The sequence below is a fragment of the Rousettus aegyptiacus genome, unplaced genomic scaffold (genome assembly GCF_014176215.1).
Source record: "Rousettus aegyptiacus isolate mRouAeg1 unplaced genomic scaffold, mRouAeg1.p scaffold_m13_p_9, whole genome shotgun sequence".
NCBI classification, from domain to species: Eukaryota; Metazoa; Chordata; class Mammalia; order Chiroptera; family Pteropodidae; genus Rousettus; species Rousettus aegyptiacus.
The window spans coordinates 24,894,530-24,919,888 of record NW_023416312.1 but is presented as its reverse complement, the minus strand read 5'-3'; the positions used below and the strand labels follow the sequence as shown (position 1 = coordinate 24,919,888).

The 25,359-nt window shown below is 41.2% G+C and overlaps 2 pseudogenes; both read left to right on the top strand.

Moving 5' to 3' along the window:
* Positions 1-14,117: 14,117 nt before the first annotated feature.
* Positions 14,118-14,236, top strand: LOC118608092 (annotated as a pseudogene).
* A 289-nt stretch (positions 14,237-14,525) lies between these two features.
* LOC118608081 lies at positions 14,526-14,644 on the top strand (annotated as a pseudogene).
* Positions 14,645-25,359: the final 10,715 nt, after the last annotated feature.

Sequence of the window (25,359 nt, the reverse complement as noted above, 5' to 3'; positions counted from 1 at the left end):
ACCGAAAATCACATTATGTACACTAAAAAACTAGAAGTCATCATTTTCCAGAAGAGGAACTCTGGGTTCTTTTTCTGATTAATATGTAACAGAGTATGAAAATGGGAGCTTCTACAAAGATACTAAGCAATAGTAAATGTAAACTTTCAGAGTGAGGTGTGAAATTGGTATATGTCACCATATACAGATTTACAAAAGCAATGGTCAGTGACTCTAGGGTTCAAGGATAGGAAAGGTCCTAGAATGAGAAGGGGAAAATAGATGAAGAGATTCGGGGTGGAGGAGGGTAGTAGTTACTGTGTCAGAGACACCACTCACCCCCTAAAAAATGAGAGGTTATGTGGGGGAGGATGTATGTGGGGAGGTGATTCAATCCAAAGCCTAACAAGGGCTCCATCTGAATCTGTCTCCTCACTACCCACCCCCCAAAATAGCCTGAGGAAAGGGCTTCTTTGCATAGTTTATTTTGTGGGATGGTCCCGAGGAATAGGAAAGAGTAAAACAGGAAAGGAGGGAACACCAATTTGAGCTCATCATTATTGTAGGTAACTAGGGCCTGATATCACTGGGGACTTTCTGAGGAGCCACATAAAAGGTGCCTCAGAATTGTCTGCCTGAGGGATGGAAGAAGACAGTATTTTTACATGGGCTCCAAGTCCAAACAGAACAAGAGTTACCCCCTGGGGGGTTTGCACATGTATCAGAATGCCACAGTGAGTTTCCCCAGCCCCCACCAAGCCACAAAGATGCCCAAGGCAGAGGGATGTGCTGCCTTCCTGGGGCCACAGGGACGTGTCAGCTATATACCTGAAACAGCTAAAGCAGACTGTGGACTGCTCTCATCTGGGACTTTTAAAGGGCAAATGACAGCGGGCTCACTACCATGGTGGCCAAGACAAGGAGCACTGCTGCATTGGATCAGCCTACCTATGTGCAATCTTGAGAGAGGCCCCCAACAGCGAGAATCTTTGAAGAGCCCAGGAAAACTCCCAGGAGAGAGAATCAGCTTTAGACACCTGCCAGGTGCAGAGAGAGAACCAGGTCAAAAGAGACACCACTCCTCTCTCCACCCCACCCTCCACTGAGTAGCTACAAGTGGGGGAGGGAAGTGGAGGTACAAGGTGGAGAAACAGACAGGAAGTCAGCCACACCTATTTACTGCCGGAGGATTCCAACTAGAAGCAGACCTGAGCAGGGGAGGGGAGAGGTTATGAAGATTATCTTGGACTGGATATTTTAATTTTGGAAGAAAGGCTGTATTTGTGACTTTGAAGGACTAGAAAGCTGTATATTACTAAGACTGATCTGAAAAGTCATAAGGCCCACTGGAGTATTTACTCAGTAATGGGATTTATTTATCCAATATATTAGTGTTCTTCAGAACCAAGAGGATGTGTATATAGAGAGAGAAAGAGATAATTATAAGGAATTGCTCATGTGATTCTGGAGGCTGACGAGCCCCAAGATCTGCACTCAGCAAGCTAGAGACCCAAAGAGCTAATGGTAAAGTTCCAATCCAAGTGATAGCAGTCTGGATACCCAGGAATAACCAATATCCCAAGGCAGGAAAAAACAATGTCCCAGTTCAAAGGCAGTCGGGTAGGAGGCACTCCCTCTTACTCATGCTTTTTGTTCTACTCAGGCCTTCAACTGATTGGATGAGGCCCACTCACATTAGGGAAATCTGCTTTACTCAGTCTACTATTCAAGTATTAATCTCATCCAAAAACACTCTAATAAACACAACCAGAATAATGTTTGTCCAGATATCTGGGTTTTCACGGCCCAGTCAAGTTGATACACAAAGTAAACCATCACCTCCAGGTAAAGTCCACCGAATGGATTTTAAAGGAGACTCAATAAAAGTAAGGTTTTCATTATATGAACATCAAACACAGGCAACATTCCATTTACATTCTTAGAACTAGCTCAAGGTCTTCTGTGGGACCTGTGGAGCCTGACTCTGACCCTTGGTTATCCTGTCCCCTTCTGCTTTCCTCCTGTGTCTTGACACATGGTTAGTAGCTTCCTGGCTCTCAGTTTTTGGCTTCATCCTCTGAACTTCAGGCAGCATCCCCATCCCTACCCCCAGCCCTGGAACAGCATCTTTATAATCATAACCCTGAGGAACTTCCTGTAAGACGTGGTCTCAGAATTATCCTGAAATGATTCTCCCCAACTTGCTGAGAGATGCAACATTCTCTTTAGAAACAACTTGGTGGTGACTTTAACATGTAGGCAGTTGTCAGCCAGAGAGGTCCTAAGCTGAATACTAGTAGCTTGGTTTGGCCATGATAATCCACAGAACTATGTGTTTTTATTTTACTTTTTCCTGCACAGCTTAGACCAAGTCTTCCTTTGTAGCCCTGTAGCTCCAGCACCTGCAAATCCTCTCCTGAGGGTACTTTAAGCCAGGATCTCTTGTTTTTCAACCATTCCAGGTTGGATGGAGAAAACAAATACACAGGACATTTGGTCTCTGCCTTTAGAAGGAATAAATCCATAATCACTATGCTGTGTTCTGAGGTTGTTAATCAAGAGAGGAACAAACTGTGTGTATGTGTGTATGTATGTGCACACATTAGTGCATGCACTGTAAGTGAGTGAGGGAAGCAGTAGAGGAGAGGAGAAACAGCCCAGCAAGAACATGTTCTTAGAAGTCTAGCCTCAGCCTGATCCCATGTGCAGCTCCAGAGCATACATTGTATCTCAGAGTGTGGTCTGGGAAAGCTTTTATGCCTCTATATCGAACAGTCTTTAAAGATGCCTAACTTGGGGGACCTCCAGCCTGAGTGGCTCCCATCGCCTAAGGGCCAGCAAGTGAAGGCTGTAGGTTTAGACCATTAGCAGCAGGACCTGGAACAATTAAGGAACTGGCCCAAGGAACCAGTTGCAGAGATCTCAGAGAATCTGGGTAGAGCTTCCAAAGTGTCACAGTTTCCTAGTGGACGGTCTTGAGTTGGGTTTTCAAGAAGCAGATGGAATCTTTTGGGTAAAGAGGCTAGGGAAATTACATTCCAGGGCTAAGCAAAGATTCAGAGGCGTGAAGTGGCAGCGTGGGTAGAAGAGTACAAAGCTGGTGGAAAGGACAACTGGACAAGTATGCGTGTGCAGAGGGAGAAAGGCAGGTTGTATGGGTCTCAAATGCTGTGCTGAAGATGTGGAGTCCATTATGAGCGACAGAGGCAAACTAAAATGAACCAAAAGGAGGGTGCTTGGGATGATGAGAGGCCTGGAAATGCATGCTGTCTCTAGACTCCATTGCCAAGGATTGGACTATGTGGTGGTGAGGCCACCCTGGGGATGAAGGGATAGGCTGGTGCCTCCTAGAAACAGTGGCTCCTCTGCAGCTGAGATACAGGCTGACTGCCACTCTTTCTTGTGCCTCTTCTCAGCTTGCTTCTCCTCTCCCCCTACTCTGTAGAGTTTCCTTTCCATAACCTCTCCTCTCTTTTCTTTCTCTCCTTTACCAAGTAGCTGCAAGTTGATCTACAATGGGCCTGCTGTCCTGGGATCCATGTAGTCTTTTCTTCCTTGAGGGTACCCTGGATTTAGTCCTACGTTAAATGTGGTGCAACAAAGGAGGAAACTATACATATTTATGCATACATTTTTAAATGTTTCAACTTTTTATTATGAAAAATTTCAACACACATCGATGTAGAGAAAACAGTACAATAAACCCCTTTGTGCTTATTACCCAGTTTTAAAATTTATCAGTCTTATATCCTCTATACTTTCACTTGCTTCCCTACCCCCTAGAATGCTTTGAAGCAGGTTCCAGACATCATATCATTTCATCTGCAGATTTTTCAATATGTAGCTCTCAGATTTGAAAATTTTAATAAAAGAATATAACCACAATACCATTAACACTCCCTATAACAATAATTAGTTCATATCACCAACTATCTAGTCAGTGTTCATGTTTCCCCAATTGTCTTATACAATTTTAATAGTTTGTTTGAATTGAGATACAAATAAGTTCATATATTGCATTTGGCTGATATGTGTCTTAAGTCTATTAGCCTGTAGGTTTACCCTCCATCTCATTTTTCTTCTTGTGATCTATTGCCACTGTTGAAGAAACTCAGTAATTTGTCCATAAGCGTTTCCCATAGCCTGAATATTACTTAGTGCATCCTCATGGTGTGATTTGACATGTTCCTCTGTCTCCTGTATTCTCTGTAAATTGGTAGGTAGAGCCAGAGCAACATTGTTCAATAGAGCTTTCTGCAATGACAAAATGTTCTATATGTACATTGTCCAATATGGTAGCTAGGGTCACATGTGGATATTAAGCATTTGAGATGTGACCAGTGTGACTGAGAAAATGGATTTTGAATTTTATATTATGTTAATTCATTTACGCATAAGTAGCCACATGTAGCTAGTGAGTACTGCACTAGACAATGCAGATCTGGAGGCTTAATCAGATTTTTTTTTTCAAAAATACTTGGGGTGGTGGCGTGTACTGTATTTAGTCCAAATTATTTATTCTTGTCTGTAACCAGTCTACCCTAGTGGTATCTATGACTTTTATGCATTTCCCTACAGGCTACAGATACTATGGGCTTGATTACTTCTGGGGAGCCCACCAGCACAATAGACATAATTACTTAGCCAGGACCCAGCTATGTAGCAATTTTTTTCTTCCTGTTTGTTTGTGCTCCATCACGTTTCTCTCATAAAAAGTATAAAATTCTGGACTTAGAATATTATTTCATTTTATAGGTGAAGAAAATGAAGCAGGGAGAGGAGTAGGCAGCTTCTCAAAGCTGACTGAAGAGCCACTCTTGAGAACCCCTTTGGAAGTATGTAGGAGGGAGGCAAAAAGTTATACAGCTAAATCATGGCAAAACAGAGATGGAACTTAAGTCTGTCTCCCGATGCCCACATTAGTGTTCTTTCTTTTTTCTTTTATCAACACTAAATTTCATGATAGATTTTCTGATGTTGAACCAGACTTCCATTCCTGAATAACTCTGCTTGGCCATAATGTTTTAGTGTCTTATACACTACTGGATTCAACTTGCTAATATTTTATTTAGGATTTAAGAATTTGTGTTCATAAGTGAGTTTAGTCATTTTTTTTCTTATTTTATTATAATACTTGTCTTGTTTGGATATCAAGATTCTAATAACCCCATAAAATGAGTTAGATAGCTTTCCTTATTTTCTATTTTAAGGTAGGATTTCTTGTTTTTTGAAGATTGGGTAGAATACATCCATGAAAGTGTCTGAACCTGGTCTCCTCCCTCCCTTTGTCTCTCCTTCCTTTCTTCCTTCCTCTCCTTCTTTCTTTCCTTCTTTCATGGAGGGCAGAGTGGAGGCATTGGGAGAATTTTTTTATTTTCAGATTCTTTTTTTAAGAGGTTATTGGTCCATGTTACCTAAAGCATTATACAGATTTAATGCAATCCCCATCAGATTCTTATTGGAATTTTTTAAAGAAATAGATGAAAAAAATCATCAGGTTTGTATGGAAGCACAAAAGATCCTGAACTGTCAAAGCCATCCTGAGAAAAAAGAACAAGGCTGGAGGCATCACTCTGCCCAACTTCAAATTATAATACACTAAGCAGGATTGAGCCTGGTTAGTACTTGGATATGAAACCACCTAGAAATACCAGGTGCTGTAAGCATTAAGAAAAATTATACTACAAAGCAAGAGTAATCAAAACAGCATGGCACTGGCAGAAAAACAGACACACTGACCAGTGGAATAGAATTGACAGTCCAGAAGTAAACCCATATTTATATGGGCAAATAATTTTTGACAAAAAAAAAAGCCAAAAACATACAGTAGAGAAAGGGAGCCTCTTCAATAAATGGTGCTGGGAAAACTGGAAAGCCACCTGCAAAACAATGAAACTAGACTTGTTGTCTATCACCACACACCAAAATTAACTCAAAATGGATTAAGGACCTGAATGTAAGAACGGAAACAATAAAATGCACAGAAGAAAACATGGAAACTAAACTCAAGGACCTTGGACTTAAAGAGGATTTTATGAATTTGACCTCAAAGGCAAGGAAAGTAAAAGCTAAAATAAATGAATGGGACTACATCAAACTAAAAAGCTTCTGCTCAGCAAAAGAAATTGGCAACAAGGTAAAAAGACAACCATCTGAATGGGAAAATATATTTGCAAGCAATGCCTCTGATAAGGGCCTAATATCCAAAATATACAAAGAACTCATATAACTCAATAACAACAACAACAACAAAAACCGATCCAATACAAAAATGGACAGAGGACCTGAACAAACACTTCTCCCTAGAGGACATACAAATGGCCAACAAATATATGAAAAGATCCTCAACATTGCTAGCTATTAGGAAAATGCAAATCAAAACATTGAGATACCATCTCACACCTGTTAGAATAGCTATAATCAACAGAACAAATAATAACAAATGTTGGGGAGGATGTGGAGAAAATGAACCCTCATCCACTGCTGGTGGGACTGCAAATTGGTACAACCACTATGAAAAACAGTATGGAGGTTTCAAAAAAAACTAAGAATTGATCTACCATATGACCCAACAATCCTTCTACTCGATATTTACCCCAAAGACTCAAAAACCCATATCTGAAAAGATATTTGCACACTGATGTTCATAGCAGCATTATTCACAGTGGCCAGGACATGGAAGCAACTGAAGTGTCCTACAATAGATGATTGGCTAAAGAAGCTTTGGTTCATATATACAATGGAATATTGCTCAGCCATAAGGAGAGATGAAATATTGCCATTTGTGACAACATGGTCGGACCTCAAGGTAATCATGCTAAGTGAAATAAGCCAGACAGAAAAAATTGAAAATCACATGATATCACTTATATGTGGGATATAAACCTAAAAGCAACAAATGAACATGACAAACAGAAACTCATGGACATGGACAGTAGACTAGTAGTTACCAGAGGGTAGGGGGGACAGGGCATGGGGGAGGTAGATGAGGTAAAGGGGGTCAAATATGTGGTGACAGAAAGAAATCTAACTATGGGAGGTGAACACACAGTGTAAATATATATATGCCTTACTGTTAAAGTGTACAGCTGAAACTCAGTGGATTTCGTTAACCAATGTCACCATAAAAATAAATAAATAAATTTTTTTACAAAGAGATTGTTGGTTGACTCTGATATTCCATTTCGTGTTGAATTGACTTTATTTTACATCAAGAAGATTGTCTTTCATCTCATTTTCCAAATTTTTGGCATAAAGTTGCTCACAGTGATCATATCTGATTTTCAAGTCTCTTTTAGTGCACTTTCCTCTCCACCCTGCTGACTCCTGTTCGGTCCTGTGCCACAAAGCATTCATAATGACTTTGTAGTCATGGTCTGAATGCCCACCCCAAATGTGCAATAAATGTATATTTTCCATACATTGATGAGATAGGGAGCATTAAGCAGATGTGGAGAGAAAGCCAAAGTTCTTAGGGCTTGCAAAGGACATTTAGTTTAGTGTAGTCCCCCCCCCCCCACACACACACAGAAAATACAGATCTGCATAGAGTACTGCTTGATTTTGTCACTGCCATGCTTAAGAATGCCCCCCACCCCCAGCGCTTAGTCTAACTTACTTAGACAGGTCTCAGGCTTTTATGGAATCAGCCCTCCATAAATCACTGCCCAGTGTTGAACCCAGAGCCAGGGATCATAGAAGCAATAACCACATCTTCAAAGGGTGCCAATGGTTAGTTGAGAAGTCACAATAACACAAACAAAACGTAAATTTCATGTTACTCTGTAAAGTGCTGCTGTGGATACAAACAGCAGAAGCCATTTGACGGGGAGAACTGGACTAGTAGGGGAAGGGGAAAAAAGGGATTAGCTATACAGAGAGTACACAGAGAGTTTTAGGCAATAGAAACTGCTGGAAGAAAAGAAAAATCAGTGGGTCAAAGGCACAGAGGCAAAAAGCACTAAAGGATACAGAAAGTCAGAGGGGTTTGGCCTGAGGGCCATCTGATTATAGATAATGAACATGGAAGGAGAGAAGGAATGCCTGCTGATCTCTTCTGTGTAAAAACTAAATTGGATGAGAGAGAATCAATAGGATTAACTGACATTCCTTCATATATAAGACTATATTCTTACATATAAGAAAACCATTCTTGTGGAAACAACCCAAATGTCCATCGATAGATGAATAAATAAACAAAATGCAGAATAGCCATACAATGGAATATTATTCAACCCCAAAAAGGAATGAGGTTTTGTGCTTCCGGGGTCAAGATAGTGGGGTAGGTAAATACTGTTTTTGCCTCCTCTCATGACCACATTAAAATTGCACCTAACTTATCAAACAGTAAATCTGTAGAACAATCTGAAGACTAGCTGAACAAAACTCCTATAACTAGGGATATAAACAGGGGATCACATTGAGACTGGTAGGAAGGGCAGAGACATGAAACAGTCTGGTCCCACACCCACATGTGGTGGTTGAACATCAGGAGGGATATCTTGACTATGGAAACCCACCCTCCTTGCCCAGAGAGCAAAGGGCCCCAGCATCACACTGGGGCTCCCTAGCCCAGAGTTCTAGTGCTGAGGCGTCCCCACAAAATCTGGCTGTGAAAATCAATGGGGATTCCAGCCAATCCGGTAAAATGGAAAGCAGCTGGAAAACTGTGTCAGCCTGACCCTGACTGACCATTTCCTGCTCGAACAACTTAGTTCCTGACTGCACCCTTCCCCATCCCAGGACTCTCCAGCTGACGTGGCAGTCCAAAAATCTGCTTAAATGATTAAGCCAGTTTCCTTATAGTTTGGCAGCCAGTCAATGTTCTCCTTATGTTCTCCTTCCTTATATATAATATCTATAGCTATGTGGGAATGTGGAAGTACAGGATTGTATAAAACTGCCTACCATGTTACAATCAGGGCTCAGCCTTTGGATAAGAATCTGCTAAGCTAGTGCCAGCATCAATAAAAGCTGCTTCCTGCTTATAGCCTTGGTGCCCCCTCTCTCTGTTCAAGAATCCCGCAACAAAACCAGACATGCCCTTAAAGGGCCTGTGCACAGATTTATACTTTCACAGGCACTCACCTTGGGCTCCAGCAGAGGGACAGCAGCTCGGGAGGTGCCAGAGACATACAGGGAAAGATTGAGCTATATGGCTTCAGGGTGAGAGCTGTAGGGACAACCACCATCATCCCTTTGTTAAGCCCTCCTCCAGTGTGGCCTGCAGGTGAGCACCATCTCGCCTGTGTTGAGTCCTCCACTCACACAGCCAAAACTGAATCTGCACTGGCCTAGTGAAATCTACTCGCTCCACCCCAGTGACTCCCTGAGACCCCACTCCACCCAACTCAGGAATTGTCTGATGGCAATTTTGGGTAGTTACTGGGCAACCAGCCCCACCCTGAACTCTCAGCAGGATGTTCCTTTGGCAGTAATCTACAAGCATTTGCTCGTGCATCTCAAGAGACACTTTTGGTGTCAGGCAACCAGGCCTAGTCCTAGCTGCAGTATTTCTTGAACAAATCTTGGAGATCTGCAGGCCTGAGGTGGGCAGCAGCTGGCCTCAGTGTGAGCTGAGGCTTTCGTGAGCAGCCAAAGGCTTAGCACTGGCAACGAATCTGAATCTGCACCAACCTGAGAAACACCACTTGCCCCACCCCGGTGACTCCCTGAGAACCCCCCCCCCTCCACCTCATCCAAATCTGGTACCCTTGAGGCTCATTCAACTGCTGAGTCTTATAAACAGTTGGCAGGCAGCCCCAGGCCTGGGGTTACCCTCGGCCTTTTGCTAAGCTGCCCCAAGCCTGATACTGAAAGCAGTTGGCTTCAGATCACCACGTGACCTTTCCCACATACCTCTAGGTCCTCCTCAGGCAGTGACCAAACACAAATAACTTTGTAGTTCCTACCAGGTAGCCCTGGGCCAGTCACAGGCAGCAGCTAACCTTGGCCTGCACAGGAGCCCCTCCCAAGGGGCTCCAGAACCAACACACACAGAGGCTGGCATTAAATTTCAACAGAGCACCACCTGATTAGCCACACAAGCAGCACACTAAAAGAGTGACCTCAAAAAGCACACAAACCCACTGAGGCGGACCCCAATTCATGGAGTCAGCTCCTACACAGCAGCAGTTCATACCCTGTGGGTGTGACCAATCCTCACAGCCACTCAGCCTAAAAGTTGATCACTATTACTGATGTACCAACAACAATTAAGACTCAACTACTACAAGAGGGCACACATAACCACACAAGGGTCACTCCCAGAGCACCAGGCCAAGGTGAGCAGGGACACTGCACCACTGGGCCACACAGGACACCTACTACATAAGGCCACCCAGCTAAGACTGGGAAATGTAGCGGATATACCTAATACATAGACATGAACACAGAGAGGCAGCCAAAATGAGAAAACAAACATGTCACAAATAAAAGGACAGTAGAAAACTCCAGAAAAAAACTAAACAAAATGGAGACAAGCAACCTACCAGAGACAGTTCAAAACACTGGTTATAAGGATGTTCAATGAACTTAGAGGGAGAATAGATGCGCTCAGTGAGGCCTTCAAGAGAGATAGTAAACATTAAAAAGAACATAGAAACCATAAAAAAGAACCAGTCAGAAAAGAAACTAATTACTGAAATGAAGAATACACTAGAAAAAATCAACAGTAGATTGGATAAAGCAGACAACTAAATCAATGATTTGGAAGACAAGGTAGCAGAAAACACCCAAACATTACAGCAAAAAGAAAAAATAATTTTAAAAAATGGGAATAGGAAGCGGGGGGGTCAAGATGGCGGGCTAGGTAAATGTGAGTTTTGCTCCTCCCATGACTGCATTAAAATTATAATCAAATTATAAAACAATCAATGCAGAAAATCACCTGAAGATTAGAGGAACATATCACATTCAACTGAAGATATAAAGAAAAAACCACATTGAGAATGGTAGGAGGGACAGAGAAGGAAAACAGGTCCTGCACCCATATGTGTCAGCTGAGTACCAGGAGGGATAGTGGCTACAGAGGCCCCCCTAAAGGAGCAAAGGGTCTTAACCTCATACAGGGGCTCTCCAGGCCAGGGTTCTCATACCGGGAGGAAGAGTTCCCACAAAATCTGACAGTAAAGATCAGACCATCTGGGTGAGACAAAAGGAACCTGAAAACCTACACATCCTTCTTAAAGGGCCTGCACACAGACTCACTTGCTCGCAGACACCCTGGATGCTGGTGGAGGGTCAGCAGCTTGGGAAGCACGAGAGACATATGGGGAAAAACTGAGTTGCGTAACATGGGGCAAGGGCTTGAGGGACAGTGGTCATTGTTCCCTTGTTGGGGACCCCCCTCTGGTGCAGTCGCAGACAGGCACCATCTTGCCTGTGTTGAAGCCTCTTCCCAACAGGACCAATTCTGAAACTGCACTAGCTGGTGATATTGGCTTGCCCCAGTTCATTTCTCCCTGAGACCCCACCCTATCCAACCCACAATTTGCCCAGCAGCAAGCTTGTTGCCCGGCAACCAGCCTCACCCTGTGCTTGGAGCATATTCAATATTCATGGAGTAAATTCAGTGGTCAACAGTCCTTAGCTTGCGCAGCACATGCATTAGAAGAGACCTTCAGTGGTTGGCAGACAACGACGGCCTGAGCTGCAATAGCTCTTGAACAAATCTCAGGGGTTTGTGGACCCCAGATGGGCAGCAGTTGGCATTAGTGAGATGAGACTCTTGTGGGTGGCCATAGACTCATCACTGGCACCAAAACTGAATCTGCATTGGCTAGGTCAAATCGACTCATGGTACCCCAATGATTCCCAGAGTCCCCACCCCAGCCAACCCACATACCACCCAAAGGCTCTTTTAGCTGCAGAGCCTTATGAGTAGCTAGCAGGCAACCTCAGGACTTGGGGTGTCCTGGACCTTTTACTAAGCTGCCCCAGGCTTGGTACTGGGAGCAAACAACCATGATTCACAGCATAGTCTCTCCCACTTGCCACCAGATCCAGCACAGGCAGTGACCAACCACGGATCATTTTGTAGCTCCTAACCAGGTTGCCCCAAACCAGTCACAGGCAGCAGCTGACCTTGGCCTGCATGGAAGCCCCTCCAAAGGGGCCACAAAACCAACACACTTGGAGGCAGGCATCAGACCAGAACAGAGCACCACCAAACTAGCCCCATGTTGTGTTCTCAACATGTGTAAAAGCCTGCTAGGGCATATCCATTCTATGGGGTCAGTCCCCACAGAGCAGCTCATACCCTGTGGGAGTGGCCAGTCCTCACAGCCACTTAACCCGAGAGTCAGTCCCAACCACTGATGTGCTAACAGCAATCAAGGCTTAACTACAACAGGAGAATACACACAATACACAAAAAGAACACTCCCGGAGCTCCCAGCTCAGGTGACCAGGGAGACTGTGCCTTGAGCCAACAGGGCACCTACTACATCAGACCACCTGGCCAAGCCTGGTAGATGCAACAAATCTACCTAGTACATTAAAACAATTGGAGAGAGGTAACTAAAATGAGAAAACAAAGGAACATGCCACAAATGAAACAATGGGAGAAAACTCCAGAAAAAAAATTAAACAAAATGGAGGCAAGCAACCTCCCAGAAACAGAGTTCAAAACACTGGTTACAAGGATGTTCAATAAACTTAGGGGGAGAATAGATGAGCTCAGTGAGGATTGCAACAGAGAGACAGTAAGCATAAAAAAAAGACATAGAAACCATAAAAAAGAACCAGTCAGAAATGAAGAATACAATAACTGCAATGAAAAATACACCTAAAGAAATCAACAGCAGATTGGATGAAGCCGACAACTGAATCAATGGTACGGAAGAGAAGGTGGCAGAAAACACCCAATTAGAACAGCAGGAAAAAAAAAGGAAGAATCAAAAAAAATGAAGAAGGTTTAAGAGACTTCTGGGACAACATCAGGCATACTAACATTTTCATCATAGGGTACCAGAAGGAGAAGAGCGAGAGCAAGGGATTGAGAGCCTAATTGGAGAAGTAATGACAGAAAACTTCCCTAACCTGATGAAGGAAATAGACATACAAGTCCAGGAAGTGCAAAGAGTCCCAAGAAAGAAGAACCCAAAGAGGCCCACATCAAGACACGTCATAATTAAAATGCCAAAGTTAAAGTTAAAGAATTCTAAAAGCAGCAAGATAAAGGCAGCTAGTTACTAAAAGGGTACTCCCATAAGAATATCAGCTGATATCTCAACAGAAATTTTGCAGGCCAGAAGGAATTGGCAGAAAATGTTCAATGTGGTAAAAATCAAGAACCTACGACCAAGACTACTCCACCTGGCAAGGCTACCCATTAAAATTGAAGGTGAAATAAAGAGTTTCCCAGATAGGAAAAAGCTAAAGAAATTCATCACCAAAAAAAACAAAAACAAAAACAAAAAACAGCATTACAAGAAATGTCAAAGGGACTTTTTTTAAAAAGGGGAATAAACAAACAAACAAATATGAATAATAAAATGGCATTAATATGTACCTGTCAAAAGTCACTTTAAATGTAAATAGATTAAGTGCTCCAATCAAAACATATAGGGTAGCGAAAGGGGGAAGAAAAGAAAACCCATACATATGCTGTTTATATGACATGCGCTTCAGATAGAAAGACACACAGAAAGTAAAGGGGTGAAAAAAGATATTTTATGCAAATGGAAAATTTAAAAAGCCAGGGTTGCAATACTTATATCAGACAAAATATATTCTAAAACAAAGGCTGTAATGAGAGACAAAGAAAGATGTTAATAATAAAGGGATCAATTCAACAAGAGGATATAACCCAGGTAAACATTTATGCACCCAACATCGGAACACCTAAATATATAAAGCAAATATTGGCCAACATAAAGGGAGAGATCAACAGTAATATAGTCATAGTAGGGGATTTTAATACCTCAAGGACAGATGTTCCGGGCAAAGAATCAACAAGGAAACAATGGTCCTAAAAGACACACTAGACCAGATGGATTTAATTCATATTTTTAGAGCATTTCACCCCAAAGCAGCAGGATATACATTCTTTTCAAATGCACATGGAATATATTCAAAGATAGACCACATGTTAGCCACAAAATGAGTCTCAGTAAATTTAAGAAAATTGAAATCAAGTCTACACCCATGCCACCCTGAACATGCCCGATCTCATCTGATCTCGGAAGCTAAGCAGGGTCGGGCCTGGGTAGTACTTGGATGAGAGACCACCTAGGAGTACCAGGTGCTGAAGGCGTAAAAAAAAAAAAATCGAAATCATATCAAGCATCTTCTCCAACCACAGTGGTATGAAACTAGAAATCAACTACAAGAAAAAAACTGAAAAATTCACAAATGCATGGAGGCTAAATAACATGCTACTGAACAATGAATGGGTTAACAATGAGATCAAGGAAGAAATCAAAAGATACCTCGAGACAAATGAAAATAAAAACACAATGACCCAAAAATCTATGGAATAAATGAAAAGCAGTCCTACGAGGAAAATTCATAGCAATACAGGCCTTCCTCAAGAAACAAGAAAATTCTATGGCCATGCTACCCTGAACACACCCGATCCCATCTGATTTCAGAAGCTAATCAGGGTCGGGCCTGGTTAGTACTTGGATGGGAGACCACCTAGGAAGACTGGGTGCTATAGGCATAAAAAAAGAAAAAGAAACAGAAAATATCTCAAATAAACAAACTAAGCTCACAGTTAAAAAATCAGAGAAAGAACAGCAAACGAAGCCCAAAGTGAGCAGAAAAAAAATAATAAAAATCAGAGAGGAAAAAAACAAAATAGTGTCTAACAAAAACAATATGAAAGATTAATGAAACCAAGAGCTGGTTCTTTGAAAGGATAAACAAAATTGATAAACCTTTAACCAGACTCATCAAGACAAAGAGAGAGAGAGGACCCAAATAAATAAAATCAGAAATGAAAGAGGAGACATAACAACTGATTCCACAGAAATACAAAATTATAAGAATATACTATGAGCAGTTATATGCCAACAAGTTGGACAATCCGGAAAAAAATGGATACATTCCTAGAAACATACAAAGACAAAGTCAAGAAGAAACAGAAAATATAAGCTACCCGAATATTACTAATTAAATTGAATCAGTAATCAAAAAACTCCCTCAAAATAGAAGTCCTGGACCAGATGGCTTCACAGGTGAATTTTACCAAATGTTCAAAGAAGAACTAACACCTATTCTTCTCAAACTATTCCAAAAAATTCAAGAAGAGGGAAGGCTCCCGAGCTCAATTCATGAAGCCACCATTACCCTGATTTAAAAAACCAGACAAAAACATTACAAAATAAGAAAAATCATAGGCAGATATCCCTGATGAATACAGACACAAAAAAATCCTCAACAAAATATTAGCAAACTGAATCCAACAATACATTAAAAAGGTCATACACCATGATCTAGTTGGATTTATTCCTTGGATGCAAGGTTGGTTTAATATTCACAAATCAATTCATGTGACCAGCAGAGATTGTGGCTAAGTGAGTCACAGAGGGCTCAGAGGGGCTGCAGGAGTCACAGAAGTTCCTCTTAAAGGGCCCATGCATGGATTTAGTCGCTGATGGACTCACTCGCTCTGAGCTCCAGCCTTGGGGCAGCTGCTTGAGGAGCTCCAGGGACATATAGGGAGACACTGAGTGGTCGGGCTTCAGGGTGAGGGCTGGAGAGTTGTCTTGCTCCCAGACAGAAGTGCTGACAGTATCCATTGTTCCTTTGTTGAGCCCTCCTCGTTCCCAGCCCGTGGATGGAGGCACAGCTGTATCGGAGTCGCCATCAACCTAGATAACGCAGGTCGCTCCACCCAGGTGATTCCCTCAGACTCCACTTCTTCCAACCTGTGGATTCACCCAAGCCACTTCCAATGATTTATTCCATATAAATGGCCTATCTTGTCTCTTTCTGTGGACTTTCCTAAAATTTCTCAAAGGCTCACAAAACCCAAAGAAGTAGCATCTGGCCTTGACATACCCTGTACCTCTTGCTGAGCTGCCCCAAGCTCTGCAACTGCAGCAGCTGGCCTTAGTTTCTGGGTTGGCCTCTCGAGGCACCTATAAGCCCAGCACATGTGGCAATAGACTGTGAATTGCTTGTTTACTCTTACCAGGTAGCCCCAGAGGAGCACAGGCTGTGGCCGAACTTGGCCTGCAGCTGGACCCCTCCCAGGACTGTGCCACTGGCTCCACAAGACACCTACTACATAAAACCACTCTACTAAGGCCAGGAGACTTAGGAGCCCTACCTAATACATAGAAACAGACTCAGAGAGGCAGCCAAAATGGGGAGACAAAGAAGCATGTCCCACATGAAAGAACAGAACGAAGCTCCAGAAAAAGAATTCAACAAAATGGAGACAAGCAATCTCCCAGGTGCAGAGTTCAAAACGGTGATTATAAGGATGCTCAGTGAACTTAGGGGAAGAGTAGATGAACTCAGCGAGAACTTTAACAAAGAGAGAGAAAATAAAAATGAAGATGGAAAACATAAAAGGGAACCAATCAGAAATGAAGAAAACAATATTTGAGATGAAGAGTGCATTAGAGAGAATCGACAGAGTGGACGAAGCAGAGGATTGAATCACCGATATAGAGGATAGGGGTAGCGGAGGACACCCAATCAGAACAGCAACAAGAAAAAAGAATCCAAAAAATGAAGATAGCTTAAGGAGCCTCTGGGACAAAATCAAGTGTAACAACATTCACAACATAGGGGCACCAGAAGGAGAGAGAGAGCAAGAAATTGAAAACCTATTTGAAGAAATAACGACAGAAAGCTTCCCTAATATGGTGAAGGAAATAGACATTCAACCCCAGGAAGCTCAGAGAGTCCCAAACAAGGTGAACCAAAAGAGGCCCACACCAAGAAACATCATAATTAAAATGCCAATGGTTAAATACAAAGAGAGAATCTTAAAAGCAGCAAGAGGAAAGCAATTAGTTACCTGCAAGGGAACTCCCATAAGACTGTCAGCGGATTTCTCAAAAGAAACTTTGCCAACTAAAAGGGCACGGCACAAAATATTCAAAGTGGTGAAGAAAACCCAGGACCTACCATCAAGATTACTCAACCCAGCAAAGCTATCATTTAAAATCGAAGGACAGATAAAGAGCTTTTCAGACAAGAAAAGGCTAAAGGACTTAATCACCACCAAACTAGTATTATAGGAAATGTTGGAAGGGCTTCTTTAAGAAGAAGAAAAAACTATGTATCAAAAATACAAATAAAGAATGGTAATGACTACATATCTATCAACCAGCACTTCACATGAAAAAGAATTAAATGCTCCAATCAAAAGACAGGGTGGCTGAATGGATAAGAAAACAAAACCCTTATATATAGGCTGCCTACAAGAGACTCACTCCAGATTCAAAGACACACACAGATGGAAAGTAAAAGGATGGAAAAAGATATTTCATGGTGGACATAGAGGGTATTATGCTGAGTAGAGTAAGTAAGAGGAAGACAAATGCTATCTGATTTCACGTACATGTGAAATCTACAGACTAAAATAAACAACAAAAAATAGAAACAAACTCATAGATATAGAGAACATTTTGAGGGTTACCAGATGGGAGGGGGAGTTGGGAGGGTTGATGAAAAAAGGCAAAAGGGATTGAGAAGTACAAACGGTAGTTACAAAATGGTTATGGAGATATAAAATATAGCATAAAGAATATAGTTAATATTTTAATAACTATGTACAGTGTCAGAGAGGTACTAGATTTATTGGGGGTGATCACTTCATAAGTTATATAGATGTCTAATTACTATGTTTTACACCTGAAACTAATGTAATATTATATGCTAACTATAATTGAAAAATAAAAAATATTTAAAAAATTATTAAAATGTCCATACTACTCGAAGCAATCTATAGATTCAATGGAATCCTTATCAAAATACCTATGGTATTTTCCACAGAACTAGAACAAATAATCCTAAAGTATATATGGAACCATAAAAGACCCTAAATAGCCACGGCAATCTTGAAAAAGAACAAAGTTGGAAGTATCATGCCACCTAATATCAAACTATACAAATTTAGAGTTACAAAATAGTCACGGGGATGTAAATTACAGCATAGGAAATACAGTCAATAATATTGTAATAACTATGTATAGTGCCAGGTAGATACTAGACTAATTAGAGTGATCACTTTATAAATTATATAAATATCTAACTATTATGCTGTACACCTGAAACTAATATAAAATAATATTGAATGTCAACTCTAATTGAAAAATTAAAATTAAAAAAGAAAAAGTTGTATATGTGTGTATACATATATGTATGATGGAATATTACTTGGCTATGAGAATGAATGAAATCGTACCACTTGTGATAACATGGATAGACCTAGAGGGTATTATGCTAAGTGAAATAAATCAGAGAAAGACAAATACCATATGACCTCACTTATATGTGGGATCTAAAAAACAAAATAAATGAACAAACAAAACAGAAAGACTCATAGATACAGAGAACAAACTGATGGTTGCAAGGTGGGAGGTGGGTGGGGAGCCAGGTGAAAAAGGTGAAGGAATTAAGAAATACAAATTGGCAGTTACAAAATAGTCATGGGAATGTAAAGTACAGTATAGGGAATATAGTCAATAATATTGTAATAACTATGTGTGGTGTCAAGTGGGTACTAAACTTATCAAGGGTCTCACTTCATAAGTTATATAAATGTCCAACCACTATGCTGTACATCTGAAAGTAATATAGTATTGAATCTCAATTGTAATTGAAAAATAAAATTTTAAAAAGAAAAAAAAAATACTACTTAGTATAATAAAAAAATGGGGAAAATGGAAAAAAGAGTTGAACTGGTAATTCACAAAAGTATAATCCAATAAACTAATGAAATTATATTCAATTTCATTGGTAATTAGGGTTTTTGGCAGGGGGGAAAGAGTGCTTCCTTTTCTATGCAGATTGATGTCATTTCCATCTAGAGGATAAAAAGACGAGAATTTTTCATTGCCTCCTTGTTATGAACCGAACATTTGTGTCCCTCCAAAATTTGTCTGTAGAAGCCCTATTCCCAATGCGATAGTACTTAGAAGTGAAGTTCTTTGGGAGGTAATTAGGGTTAGATGAGATCCTGAGGGTGGGGTCTTCAGGATATATTGGATTAGTGTCCTTATAAGAAAAGGAAGAGACCAGAGCTCTCCCTTTCTCTGTCATATGAAGACACAAGCAGGTGGTTGTCAGCAAGCCAGGAAGAGGAACTCACCAGGCACTGAATCTGCCAGGACCTTGATTTTTATTTCCTAGCCTCCAGAACTATGAGAAGTAAATGTCTGTTGTTTACACACACACACACACACACACACACACACACACGAATGAAACTCTGACATATACTACAACATGGATGAACTTGAAGACATTCTACTAAGTGAAATAAACCAGACACAAAAGGACAAATATTGTATGAGTCCACTTATATGAGGTCCCTCGAGGAGTCAGTATCATATAGACAGAAAGTAGAATGGTAGTTGCTAGGGACTGTGGGGAGAGGCACAGGGGGAGCTAGTGTTTAAAGGGTACAAAGTTTCAGTTTGGGAAAATAAAAAAGTTATGGAGGTAGATGGTGGTGATGGCTGCACAATGTGACTACACTTAATGCCATTGAACTAGAAGTTTAAGAATAACATTTTCTAAAATTAAATTTTTTTCAATTTTCATATTTTATACAATGTTATAAATATTTGCCACAATAAAAATAAAAACAAAATATACATTCTTATATATAAAAAATCCATGTATATATCCTGAAGAACATAGACCAGAGTGAGGAGGGGTTATTTCTGGAAGGCAGAAGCACAGAGATTATTGTGTATTATACATTTCCACATTGTTTGAAAGTCTCTTCTAAGGAGCATGTAATTTTGTAATCACAAGATAATTAAAGATGAAAAGCTCCAACAGAGGATATAATGTGATGGATCACCATGAAAAGTGCCTGTGGTCTGGCTGAAAGTCACCTTAGGGGAGGCTTTTCCTTCTTTGGAGGAGAGAGGGGTCCTGCTTTTGCTTAAATCCCCAGGAATGACTGAGAAGGTGGGGAGCAGACAAAAGGTTAGGGCTATGGAGGAAGCTGTTTCCCAGGAAATTTTAAGGACTCTCCTCCCTGAGCAGAGGGGACTTAAAGGCTGGCAGTCAGCAAAACAAATGCACACCCCAACCTGGGGGCTGGCCAGGGGACTGACATGGCCAAATGCACAGCAGCTGAGGGATACACAAAGCAGTGGGGGCATCTGGCGACAGGGGACACAAGGGCTACATAGCAGCCTCCCTTCCTCCCCCACCCCCCGCCCGACTTTGCTCCCAGGTTGCTAAGGTAAACTCTATAAACACAGTAACTGGCTTCATTGCAGATTAATGAGCTCCAGCTTTATGTCCGACAATCCTTGGACTTGAACCAGGCAGCTCCCTGCCCCTCCTAACAGCAGGTTCAAAGCCTTGTGCTTCTCCCCCAGCCCCAGGTTCCCACAGTATAGTCCAGGCAGATAACCAGGCCCTCCTCCACTGGGGCCTAGTAAACTCTCAGCTCCTGTGTCTCCATCTGCCTATTAGGTCCTTCCTGAGACTGGCTAGTTGTGCCCATCTCTGAGGTCTTTCAGTATTTCTCTAGTTTCTTATTTTTTCACTCTCTTGTACATCCTCACAGGCTGTACACATGATCCACATTTTTGCTATCCTTTAAAAAATAAAACCCAAATCGCGGCTTTAGTGCAGCCTCTGTCCAAAGCCATACTGCATCTCCCTTCTCTCCTTGTTGGCCCCAAACCATTGCAAAGCTGTCGCATAGCTCTAAAACAAATTTTCCAGTCACCTCCCATGCATTCGGTATTATTTTTTAAAAACAAGTTTAATTAAAGTATACTTTTCATAAAATCAAATGAACCAATTTTAAGTGTACATTTTGATAAGTTTTTAAAATTTATTGTTTAATTATAGTTGACATACAATATAATATTAGTTTCAGGTGTACAACACAATGATCAGATGTTTATATACCTTATAAAGTGACCTCCACAATAAATCTAGTAACCATCTGGCACTATACATAGTTATTACAATATTATTGACTGTATTCCCTATGCTGTACTTTACATCTCTGTGACTAATTTTATAAGTGGCAGTGTGTACTTCCTAATCTCCTTCACTTTTTTCACCCAGTCCCACCCTTCCCTCCCCTCTGGCAACAATCAGTTTGTTCTCTGTATCTATGAGTCTGTTTCTGTCTTGTTCATTTATTTTTTTAAATCCTAAATATAAGTGAAGTCACATGGTATTTGTCTCTCTCTGTCTTATTTCACTTAGCATAATACCCTCTAGGTCCATCCATGTTTTCACAAATGGCAAGATTTCATTCTTTATGGCTGAGTAACATGCACTGTATATCTGTACCATTTCTTCTTTATCCATTCGTCTGTTGATGGATACCTAGGTTATTTCCATATCTTGGCTATTGTAAATAATGCAGCAATGAATATGGGGCCGCATATATCTTATTAGTGTCTTCAACTTCTTCAGATGAAGAAGTGGAATTGCTGGGTCATATGGTGGTTCTACCTTCAATTTCTTGAGGAACCTCCATACTGTTTTCCATAGGGTTGTACCAGTTTACAATCCTGCCAACAGTTTGCAAGGGTCGCTTTTCCTGCACATCCTCGCTAACACTTATTCTTTGTTGTCTTTTTGAAAATAGCCATTCTGACAAGTGTGCATTGAAATCTTATTGTGGTTTTGATTTGCATTTCTGTGATGATTAGTGATGTTGAACATCTTTTCATGTGTTCATTGGCCATTCGTATGTTCTCTTTGGAGAAATGTCTATTCAGGTCCTCTTCCCATTTTTCAATCAGATTTTTTAATGTTGTGTTTTATGAGTTCTTGATATATTTGGGGTATTAACCCCTTAATAAGTTTTGATAAATGTATACACATGTGTAACCACTATCACAATCAAGATATAGATTTTATTATCCTAAAAATTTCAGTTGTGTTTCTTTCCAATCTACTCTTACTGTCTTCATCCACAGGCAACCATTGATCTGCTTTCTGTCACTTTAGATTTGTCTTTCTATAATTCCATATAAATGGAATCATACAGTATGTACCCTTTTGTGTCTTGCTTTTTTTTTTGCTCAGCGTGTTTTCAGAGATTCATCGATATTGTTGCATGTGTCAATAATGGATTCCTTTTTATTGATCAGCAGTGCTCCATTATGTAGATATAGCACAATTTTTTATCCATTTACCTGTCAATAGGTATTTGTGCTATTTTTAATTTTTAAGCTATTTATTATGAATAAAGCTGCCATGAACATTTGTATATGAGTCCCCTCCAGGCTGCCCTCTCCTGGCATCTTCCCCAATCCTGGACAATCTGCTATCTTCTCTCCTTGATGACCACTTGATGACCATCCTCTGATTACTCATTCAATCATCCTCTGATTACTCATTCAACCTTTCTGTTCCTTCATAACCTGTGTTTACTTATGGCCTAACCACATTATGACCTTTTAGCTTCTGCTCCCACAGTTAACCGATGAGTACTTCAGCATGTCACAATTTTAGTTACCAAATAAAAGCAAATCTTGTCCAGGTTCATTTTCTCTTGCAGGCCACATCATAAAACATCATTAGGTCTGTGGATTTCTTTGTCTGAGGTCAAGCGCTCGCTCTGGTCCAATCGGCTTTTGTCAAGGAGGTAGGATGGAGTAAGGTATATCACTAAAAAATACTTTTCAGGAGCTGTAGGTGGGACAGTCTCACTCAGAAAATGCAGAGGATTAGCAGACATCATAAATGACATCTTTAGGACTGTCACATGCTATGGCAAAACAATGATTAAGAGCACAGTGTTTGAAGCTAAAGTGCCTTGATTTGTTTCCCAGCTCCTCCACTTACATGTGTCCTTGGGCAAGTTAACCTCTTGGAACCTCAGCTTCTTCATCTGTACAATGAGGATGGTAATAATAACCATGACTGCTGTAGGAGGATTAAATGAGTGCATGTAAAATGTTTAGAACAGTGTCAGGCATGAAATAAGTGTTCAATGAATACTAGAAATCACTATCTTGCCACTGAAGGTATAAAATGCAGACTCACCTTTCCTTCTCTTCTCTTTATATCACTCACTCTGAATGTCACAAGATTTGATCAATTCTATCACCAAAATCCCTTTAAAGATACCATCTGGAGTGCCTCATTGTTTCTTTTTGAGAATCTGGCAGGCATCTTTCAACTGGTATCCTTACTTTCATATTTCCCCACTCCAGTCCAATTTCCCCACTGCCTCCAGAATAATTTTTCTAAAATGCACATCTGGTCATGTCACTTTCCTTCTTGAGAAAACTCCAGTAGCTTCCAATGCCTATAGAATAAAATTTAAGCTCCTTAGCATCCCCAACTTATCGCTTAAGTCGGAATAATGTATAGACCTATTATTTTATATACTATCCTGGTATTCTCCTCTCTGGGCAGGCCCAGTCAGGCCTGTGTAGTTCCTTGCCTTGGGAGCTCTCAAGGGCCCAAACTGAGCTGCTCTAGGCAAGTCCCCATTCTAGTCTTTAAGGAAAGCCTGGACTGACTGAAGAGGTCTTGCTTAGTGACAAAGGAGGAGCGGGACATGAGAGACATCCCTCAGAGTGGGCAGAAGGGGGCAGAGAATCCAAAGGACAGAGGCAGTGCCCTGGAAAGGTTCCCAGACTCAAGAGAAATGGCTGGCTGGCACGCCTGAAGACCTAGACTTGAGGCTCTAGGACTGCCAGCCTGAAAGGATATCTAGACTCCCAACATCAATCCCAGCACTGTCTTGGAATGTTCAAGGGCCCCCAAACTGATATGAACATTTTGAGCTGGTTCTGCAGTTACAGAACCAGCTCAAAATGTTCCTATCCTGTTTTTAATAGGTATTGAGTTGCCTTTCAGAGTCAATAGATCAAAACCGCAAGTCATGCAGCCAAAGCATGCACGAAGGAACTTTGACCTCTAGCTGCACTCGGAATCAAAGTTTCTCACTCCCTCACGAACCATAGAACCAGGACATCACCGGAACTTGAACACCAGAACTCTTTTAGAAGCGAAAGGTCTGTTGTGCAGGAAGATCCAGTGGTGAAGAGCCTTGTTATAAATGACCAAGTTCCAAAGCTCTCCAATCAAAATCTGCACTGCCAGTGCTTCCTCATGCCACCCTGTTACCCCTAACCTCTAACCCTCAAACTTTGCCTTTAAAAACCCTTGATTAAAAGCCATTGAGGAGTTCGGGTTTTAAGTGATAGCTTTCCATTCTCCTTGCTTGACACCCTACAACTAGCTCTAATTTCTCCATTGCAAAACTCGATGTTCTGTGTTTAGCTTTGCTGCGCATCGGGCAGGTGGACCCTCATTCAATTTGGTTCAGTAACATCACTATACTGACTTAAAGAAGAACATGTTCCTTTACACCAAACATAAGTTTATGTGGACCAGAAATATCTATGTTCCTCATTAAGAGTCTACATTCATTGAAAAAAGGAACCTAGAGACCAAATTATTTTGTTGGAAGCTTGCTTGGCAAAAGTGGTAGACATACTTACCCAATCCTCTTCTTCCCTTCCCCTTACCAACAGTATCCCTAATATTATGGGGGTAGCAAGGATGCTCCCAGCCTTCTTTGCATCTAGGAATAACCTCTGAGATGTAAATGGAAGTTGGTGGGCGAGGTTTCTAGAAACGGTCTTTTATCCCTTGCCTTTCCCCTACTTCCTGCCTAGAATGTGGGTATGATGATAGACTTCTAGAAACCATTTTGCGATCTGAAGGATGAAAGCCATGCCCAAGGGTAAAGAAGTAGACAGAAAGAACCTTTGTCTCAGGTGCCTGTGGAGCCACCTATTGGCCTTGGTTTGCTTATCTCTAGACTTAAAACGAAAGAGAAATAAACCTCTATCTTGTTTAAACTGCTTATTTGTTTTCTGTTTTGCTAGGCACAACAAATCCTAACTGGTAAAGTAAACACAAAATCAAAAGTTTAGGAAGAAGAATAGCCATTGTCGGACCCCAGTGTTATGGGCAGGCCAAATCAAGGCACTACTTCTGAGACTAATTTCTTTGCTACTACCTGAGTAGTCTCCTGCTTTGTAGGGAAGGCTTCAGTCCATCCTGAGTTGGTGTCTAGGAACACAAGCAAGTACTTGAATCTGAAGTTTCCCGGGCTGACCTCAGTGAAATCCAACTCCCAATGTTCCCCTGGTGCTTGTCCACGAAGTCTCGTCCCTTGTTGTATTTCCTTGAAGGGCTCTGGATTCACTTGCGCATAGATGTGGCACCGGGCTGATATCT